This window comes from Apium graveolens, chromosome 10 (assembly GCF_009905375.1).
Source record: "Apium graveolens cultivar Ventura chromosome 10, ASM990537v1, whole genome shotgun sequence".
In the NCBI taxonomy this organism is placed as follows: Eukaryota; Viridiplantae; Streptophyta; class Magnoliopsida; order Apiales; family Apiaceae; genus Apium; species Apium graveolens.
In genome coordinates this window covers 108427394-108436707 of record NC_133656.1, presented here as the reverse complement: position 1 = coordinate 108436707, position 9314 = coordinate 108427394, and positions in this window count along the sequence as shown.

The window sequence follows — 9314 nt, the reverse complement described above, 5'->3', positions numbered from 1 at the left end:
TAAGTCAGTTATTCCTTAAAGTTGTTCATGATTGCTTGATAACCCTATCCTTACCCCTAAAACATGATACCCTATTATACTTTGAACTGATGCTCACCTTCTTTATATTTTAATACCTATATCTTATCTGGAACCATTACCTTGAACCTAGTTTGACTTAGTTCATTTATACTATCAAACAACCCTTTGAAACCTCATTGATAGATTCCTTGTGAATAGAAACTTTTCGATTCCATTTGATGTCTAGTTGATCATGGCTTTAAAGTTGATCTAGAACCCTTGATAAAGATGTTAATTATTTAATAGTTTAACTGTCACTTGGCATCAAATAAATTTTTAAAATGAAAAGGTTAAAAAGTGGATTTTCAGTCCCCAAAGGGGGACAAATATTTTCTTTAAATAGTGGATCTGGACTGACATGCAAGTCCTTTCCGCTCTTAGTTTGTAGGCTTAAAGGTTGCCTAGGGATCCTATTAATGTTCTAGAACCCAGCGAGGTTCGGGATTATTTCACTGCTAATCACCGGCTGTACTCCGTAGCGTCATAAAATGGTTTTTGATAAAAAAATGGTTTTGAATTGTTTTATTAGAAGAAAAGATGCCATCACCCTGAAAGTTTATCTCTTGATACTATATTGTTGAATCTTTCATTTCTATTGTTATTCTTTCATTCTTGTTTATGTATGTTATAGCGCTTGTTAAGAATTTGGCTCACTACTTGCTTTCACCCTGATATTACAGCTATCAGATATGGTTAGATTTCAAGCAGACAGCGCGTAAGACTTGTAATGTCGATTCATATGTTTGAGCTCAGGTAGAATAAGTGATCGTTTTGTGTGAGGACCCAATATTAAAAATCAGGTTGTAATAGTTTATAATATTGTGCTGTTCCAAACCCTAAACTGTAAGATCTTGGTTTCAGATGTATTTATTTCCTTTTGTTAACTATTGTAATAATTTGTATAATATTTATTGTTAAGTTGGGGTGTGATAAGTTTTGGTATCAGAGCTACGGTTTAGAGTCCCTGGACAGCCCAAATAGGTTATATATGTATATAGGTTTATAGTATTATACGAGAGTATAGGTATAGGTTATTCGAGTCATCCACTAATAATTTTCTTATATATATATCTATGCATAGTTTGGCAACAAAGGGCGCATTCCTCATCATCCTCTGAACTGTTCAACACAATTGCTTTCTCCGTGTATGCTGAGTTGAGGCGTGAGTTCGACAGGCTTCAGGGCAAGTACGATTAACTGTTAGAGCGATTGAAGAACGTGAATCCGGATAGCCAAAATTATGGAGGGAACCTAAAGAGCAGATGACTCCGAGACTTGAGACCTTGGTTCAGTACGTTAATACTAAGCTTGATGAGATGTCATCGCTCCGAGACCGTACCAGCCAATATACTATATATATAATTGCGAACAAGCTCCAAAGTATTGTGAAGACGCTTCGTGAGGAGAAGACTACCAGACCCCGATCTGATGGAGCGGAGCCTTAGTTCTTTCCATTATCTACTTGTCATGTCATTGTATTGTTGGACTTTGTAGAATTCCCTGTTGTTTTCCTTTAATTAAGCATGTTATCCCTAAGTTCAGACTCTATTCTGATCTTGATGTACCTTGAACTTAATTTCAATAATTATGCACTATCATTCTATTTGCTTTCAATTATTCTCATGCCTTTATATACACCATCCTTATTGTTTAATTTGAAACCCGATTGAATGAATATAATGACTTGTGACACCTTAACCTTGAAATTTTCTGTATTGTTCATACCTGTTTTGATATAACTTCTATTCCAGGATCATGCCACCTAGAAAGAAGAACCCAACAACAACTTCTACCACAGATCCTAATATTCTTCGATTACTGGAAACCTTACAACATAAAACAAATACTATAGCTCAACAACAAAGAACTCTTCAACTACAATTTGAAAACCAAGATAACCGCGAACCACACCAACCACCTGATCCATCAGTACCATCTCGATAAATTGTAACTTTCAAAGCTTTTCAGAATGTGAATCTACCTGCATTTCATGATACCACTGATCCGGTAATAGCTAACACATGGATTAGGGAAACAGAAAGAGATTTTGAATTGGTTCAGTTAGGAGAAGATCAGAAAACGCCATATGCTACTTATTTTATGAAAGGGGAAGTCATCTATTGGTGGGATTCAGTGAGGGCTATGGAAGCAAATCAGCCGGTTTCTTGGGAAAGGTTTAAGAGGTTATTCCAAGAAAAGTATTACCCTAAGTACATGCAGAATGAGATGGAGCTTAAATTTCTTGAATTGAAGCAAGGAAGTATGTCTGTATTAGAGTACGAGAAGAAGTTTATGGGGCGGTCAAGGTTTGTGATGAAGTATACCAACACTGAGGAAGAGAAAGCAAAAAGATTCCAACAAAGATTAGAGCCTTGGATCAGAGATAGAGTGGCTATGTTTGAGCTTGATACTTATGCTGGAGTGGTACAGAAAGCTGCTCTGATTGAGAGTAATGAGATTTAATTAAGGAAAGAAAAGGATAACAAGAAGAGAAAGGTTCCATTTTATGGAGAGAAGTCTAAAACCGGAAGCTCACAAGACATGAGTGTGAAAAGGATTGAATTCTACAAAGGAGGAAATTTTCAGAAGAAGGGAAATTTGAATAAGAGACAAGATCCTAAGGGGAACAACCAGTCAAGCCAAGGACAAGTTGGAGAAATTAAATTTTAGAGACCAGAATGCAAGCATTATGGAAAAAGACATCGAGGAGTGTGTAATAAGCTGAACATGACATGCTACAGATGCAACCAGAAGGGGCACTTGGCTAACGAGTGTAAGATACCGAAGCCGGGAGTTACATGCTATAAGTGTGGAAAGGCTGGACACATAGCTAGGGAATGCAAGTCAACTGGACCAGTCAAGGCTTTGATGAACGTGGCAAGTACTAGTGCACACATGCCAGCGGAGGTATTGGCATTACCTCCACCGTCTACAGCAAATCCACAAGCAACAACAAGCATATTTGATCTAAAGATGAAGGATGCTGTTCAGAATTCTGAGGTGATAGCAGGTAAACTTTTAATGAATAATGTTGGAGCTAAGGTATTGATTGATTCTGGAGCTACTAGATCTTTTATATCAGAAACTTTCATTGATAAACTTAAATGTGATAAAATGACACTGAACAAGGTAATAGATGTGGTAATTGCGAACCAAGAGAAGATTCCTGTAAGTCAATTATGTCCTAAGTACGATATTGATATTTCAGGGCATAAATTTTTAGCAGACTTGATACTTTTCAAGTTAGGGGAGTTTGACATAATCTTAGGCATGGATTGGTTAGGAGAGAATAACACTCAGATAGATTGTAAATCTAAGAAAGTGTATTTAAGGACGGAGAATGGAGAGAAAGTGGTATTTAATGGGTAGAGGCAAGTGCGATTGTTTCTTACAATCGTCCAGGCTAAGAAAGTGCTTAAAAAAGGTTGCGAATCGTTCCTAGCCTATGTAGTAGATTCAGAAAGAAAGAGCCTCAGCATGGAAGATATTCCCGTAGTCCACGAATTTCCAGATGTGTTTCCAGATGAACTACCAGGTTTACCGCCCGATCAACAAATCGAGTTTGAGATCAACCTTGCTCCAGGCACAGAACCAGTTTCAAAGGCACCTTATAGAATGGCACCAGCAGAAATGAAAGAGTTGGCGAGCCAAGTACAAGAATTGTTGGACAAAGGAGTGATACGACCAAGTACGTCGCCATGGGGAGCACATGTTCTGTTTGTAAAGAAGAAGGATGGAAGCATGAGGTTATGTATAGACTATCGGGAGTTAAACAAGATGACGCTTAAGAACCGTTACCCGCTACCAAGAATAGATGATTTATTTGATCAGCTGAAAGGAGCTAAGTGCTTTTTCAAGATTGATTTGAGATCAGGATACCATTAACTGAAGATCAAAGAAGACGACATCCCGAAGACATCATTCAGGACAAGATACAGACATTATGAATTCTTAGTAATGCCTTTTGGGTTGACTAATGCTCCTGCAGTATTTATGGATTTGATGAACCGGGTATTTAAAAAGTATTTGGACAAGTTTTTAGTGGTATTCATTGATGATATTCTTATATACTCAAAGTCAGAAGAAGAACACATGCAGCATCTATGGATAGCATTGGAGATACTCCGACAAGAGAAGTTGTATGCCAAGTTTTCTAAATGTGATTTCTGGTTAAAGGAAGTTCAATTTTGGGGACATGTTATTGGAAGTGAAGGAGTCAAAGTGGATCCGGAAAAGATTGAGGCAGTTATGAGTTGGGAGAGACCAAAGACACCTACGATATCATTCAAATATACGGGATATATCGTGTAATTATTTTTACTTAATATATGTGGTCAGTATCTATTCTGTAAACTAATTGTTAAGTGTTAAATGCGTTTGGATGTTTAAAAATATTATTAATTGAGTATTTTAATTTTTATATGTCCAAAATAAAATATAGATAATTGTCATATCTTCCTAATTATTTTTATGTTGATTTATAGATTTATAAGGATCATAAGAAATTTATAAAATCTTTTTCCGAGTATTTAAAAATCTATTTTATAAAAATGGGAACCAACCGACGTCATCTGTTGTTACGTTTTTGGAACCCGAAACTCTTCCGAGAACTCCTTTCTAACCTAATTGTAGTATTCCGAGCATATTCCATGTTTCGACTTTTTCGATCTGGTGTACGGTTTGTCCTGCGCGGGTCCCGGCGCAACATTTTCGATACAATATTCGTTTCGATAAATCAATAAAACTCATATTTTCGATAAACGAGAGCTTTTTATTAAACTATTCCAATTATCACCTCGTAGTACGTGTAACCAGGCGCTGAGAGCAAGACCGCCGTACAAATTGTACAGATCTGGATAATTGTCCCGAAAACCGATACCAGTTGGATCAGTTTTTATAAATGAACGTACTGTTTTATATCCGGAATGATCCAACGGGATACTAATTAACCGTAATTATAAATAGCCTTTACCATATTTTATTTCATATCAAAATCATTTGCAGACAGTTAATTATATAATTTTCCAGAGAAAAACCTTATATTCATATAATCTTCCAAGAATCAAACAGCAAAACGAAGGTGTTATTGATCTCTGTTTTCAAAGCTCGAGTACTCAATCCAAAGGTCTTGAGGTGTTCTATCAGATTCTGTGTTCCAAATCACTGCAGAAATCAAGGTTTATTTTCTGAAAAATTATTTATTTTCGAATTAATTTTATTAAAAATATGAATTTTTGTTCGGATGATTGTTTGTATGATTTGATGCTTGCATGTTGAAGAACTTCTTTTCCTGATGATTTTCATATGTCATACGTCTAATTTGGAGTTCAATAACATGTTCAAAATTGAGTTTGATTTTCGAATTTTGAAATTAGTGTTTATAACCCGTATGAATGTTTTCAATTGAAATTTGGAGCTTTTTGATTTAGGGGTTATTAGCTGTTGATTTATAGTGGATTATGTTCCTTATGAAATTTGCAATCGATTGGTATATAGCTCGTTAACAGAGGATGTCTGAATCGAAGGGAGTTGTGTTTTGAAAATTTCTGAAGTTCGCCGGAAACCGGCGATGTTCTTGGCCAATTTCTGGCCAAGTTTAAGGTTATTTGAATGATTTGATTGCATGAATAAGTTCCTGGTTGTCTGCAGATGTGATCTGGAGCTTGTGGTGAGGTGAGGGTGCCAGAATCGTGTTCTAAAAATTCCAAAATTTTTTATTTTAATTCTAAAAATTATTTTTAATTCAAAAATAAATCTGAATTAGTTAGTTAATTAATATCAGTTAACTTTTAATTGATTAATTGGTCAATTAATTGATTAATTGATTTAATTAATTATTAATTGATTTTAATTAATTATTTAATTGGATTTAATTATTTAAAAATGATTTAAAAATTTTCGAAAAATAGTTTTGAGCTTTAAAATATTATTTTAAATTGTTTCCTAGGCTCGATAATTATTATAAAATTGTTTCAAAGCCAGAATTGGCCAACCGAACCTATTTACTACTTCGAAATTGATCCAACGACCCGTTTTAATTTCGAAAAATGTTTTAAAAATCATTTTAAATAACAGAAAGCTTGTTTATGACCCGAGACTTATTTATAAATGATATATTATTGATTATGTGACGTGCTATATGTTATATGTGACTTGTTGATTGACTGTCGGTCTGTATATTCGATATTTACTTGTTTATTGCGTTACTTTCAATCCGTTAATCGGATTTGGGTAAAACGAAGGGTAGATAGAAGTATGTGTCGAATAGAATCGTATGAGTTAAATATTGATAGATGCTTATGATATGTGAGCAGAAGAGGCAAGGCGTAGGAAAGGGGAACAGATAGTCCAGGAGTAAGACAATGGTGATTGAGAGCAAGTGCAGTGTAATAAGCTAGTACCAGGCAAGTGTTTTGAACTTTCTCGAGACATTGTATTGATTGATATTGTTGTTTTACATTGCAAGTGCTTTGAAGCACTGAACCCTTAACCTTGATTCCAGTTATTGAACTTGAGCCGTAAACCTGATTCTTTCTAGACCATTGATTGTCTTATACCCAAATACGAACTTCAAATATATGATACTACTCCACAAATACATACAAATTAAATATTAAACACTGAACCAAATGGCTTACACATTCAAACCATTGTATCTTATGCTTTGAAAGACCAAATTCTTGGAACCCTGAAATGTTGATTCCTTTGTTATCCAATTCTTTCATTACCTAACAGCCAAGCTTTGGAAATGCCATATTAATCTTTACACAGATTGAAACCATTTTCATTATTGAACGTCCAATGGTGTTAATGATTCTGTTTATTATTTATTACTGCTTATTCTGTTATTATGGTAGAATTGGATTGTTTTTATAAAAATTGTAGACCAGATTCGTGGTCGGACCATATAATGGTCAAGTTAGGCCAATGTGTGCCTTGGATCCAGTAGTTAGAGCAGTGCTGTGAGCTTTGCTCGGGGTTAGTGCGTGACTGATTAGCAGCCTAACCTTGGTTTTTAAAATGAAGATATAATATCCAATTCTAAATCATAATCCATTGTTCACTTGATATCATAACCGTATTTACCTGATGATCATTATTCTCATTTTTGTCATTGTGACTTGCTGAGCTAGTTAGCTCATTTGTGCGATGTTGTTTATGTTCTTTCCAGTTAAAAAGGAACCAGTTGGTACCGAGGATCCCCAGTCCAGCGCGAGAGCTAGGGGTTCAGGTTGATCGAGCTAAGCTAGTAGGCTTCTTTTGGGTTAATTTGAGTTTGTAAAAGTTTGTAATAATGTTTAATACTCAATTCTGAGTTTGGAATAGTTGGGATTTGAACGTTTGTAATATAAGTAGGTGTGTTTGGCTTGTGTGCATACTTTAACCTGTTGCGGTCCGTGGTAGTTGGTAAGTAGGGTCACTACATATTATTATTATCTTTATCATTGTTACAAGCAGGTTATTAATAAGGTGTGTGTGTGGATCCCAAACTTCTGACCCGGGTTTGGAGGGCGCCACATGATCTCCACTAAGCCAATGTTGTATGTTGGAGTGTTAGTTCAGTAGGTTGCCTTGGTTGGGGTTTGGTTTGAGTTTTGGTTGATGTTTGGTTTGGTTTGTCAAGTGGGAAATATGGTGAAAAGGGGTACATTAGATTCTGCAGAATTTCAATTTGGTTCCATGAGGTTTAAAGTGAGATTTGAACTTGTCAAAGTAATGCACTTTGAGGCCCAAGTCACCAGAAGCTAGCACTAGGAATATAATTTAGATTTCAGGTGTTTATTAGTGGGTTGTAGGTTGTTTGGTTAGGTGCACGAGTGAAAATATTAAATCTGTCCAGCAGGGGACAGTTTTGTTACAACTTAGAAATGAGGAGTTTTGACCATGTCATGGGTAGGCCCTCACTAGGCCATGGTTAGCCCAAGTTATAGGGAGTGTCAGAGGAGTTTTTCCAGCCAGAGTTCATAGGAATTGAGTTAGAATCATATGTCATAAGTTAGTGCAAATCAGGACACTTTTCTATCCAGAAAATAGGGGAACATTGGACTTTAAGCTTAGGCCCAGGTAGGCCTGATTAGTGGCATTTTATACCACTTAGAACGTCTTAAAATGGCTTAAATTGGTGTCTTGAAATCAAGTATTTTGTGTATTTGATGCGTTTTTCTAGTGTTTATGCATTTCAGGGTTTTCGTTGCATTTTGGGGGAGGAATCATCAAGAATAAGCCTTGGCATGTGTTCACCATTGCGAGAGGAAAGAAACGGGCAGATTACGGCGAAGAAACGGAGCAAAATCAGATTTTTTCCAGTAGAGGTCTGAGCGCCCGCTCAACATTGCTGAACGGCCGCGCAGCAAGCGCAGCGCCCGCTCCGGTATGCTGAGCGGCCGCGCAGGGTCGGGAAAAAAGACAAATTATTTTAGGACTTCTACTTCTGTTTGGTTTCCACTTCTATGTAATCTGAGTTTTATGGGACTATTATATAAGTAGATTTGAGACGTTTTCACAAGTGTGGATTAAAAAAGAAGATTGTGTTTTTACGCAAGAAGCGAAGGAGATAAGGAAGAAGACCGATTTAGCACACCGCAACGAAGAGGAAGCATATCTTCTTGTGATTCTTGTTTCGTTGTAACGTTGGATGCTAGTTTTCTTGCTTTGAACTTATTTACTCTTGTGGCATACTCTGTTTTAATATAATTAGTTTAGTTATTATTTTCTTGTGTTTGTTTATCATGATTTCATATGAACCCATAATGACGATAAGTTCTATTATGGGCTAATCGTGATCATGGGGTTGCAATGGATTTATTATGGAATTCTTTAGTTAATCGTTTAATACTTTAGTGTGTGATGATTGCATGATATCTAGTATTGGTTGTGCGTATTCGTCTTATGTGCGTCGCGAACATATAAGATAGGGTGTTAATCTCTTGTGAAGCGACGGTGGATCTTGAGATTTAGAACTTGCCATGCTAGCATAGGTTCATGTACGTTGTGCATGATTAGTGGGTAACTCTAACAGTTTTATTTGCCCTATGTAATCAAAAGGAATAACTTGTGCTTAAATCGTTGTGTTGTCAATTTCTGTAGACATATAGGAACTCAACATAATTGATGACTATTCAACTTCTATCTTAATTGTGGATGCTTGGTAGAATGGTATTAGTACAATGAAAGTTGGCTTTTATCAGTTTCGTGTTATTCGATTAATATCATCAATGTCACATGCTAAAGGTAATAACAATGGCTATAGAAGG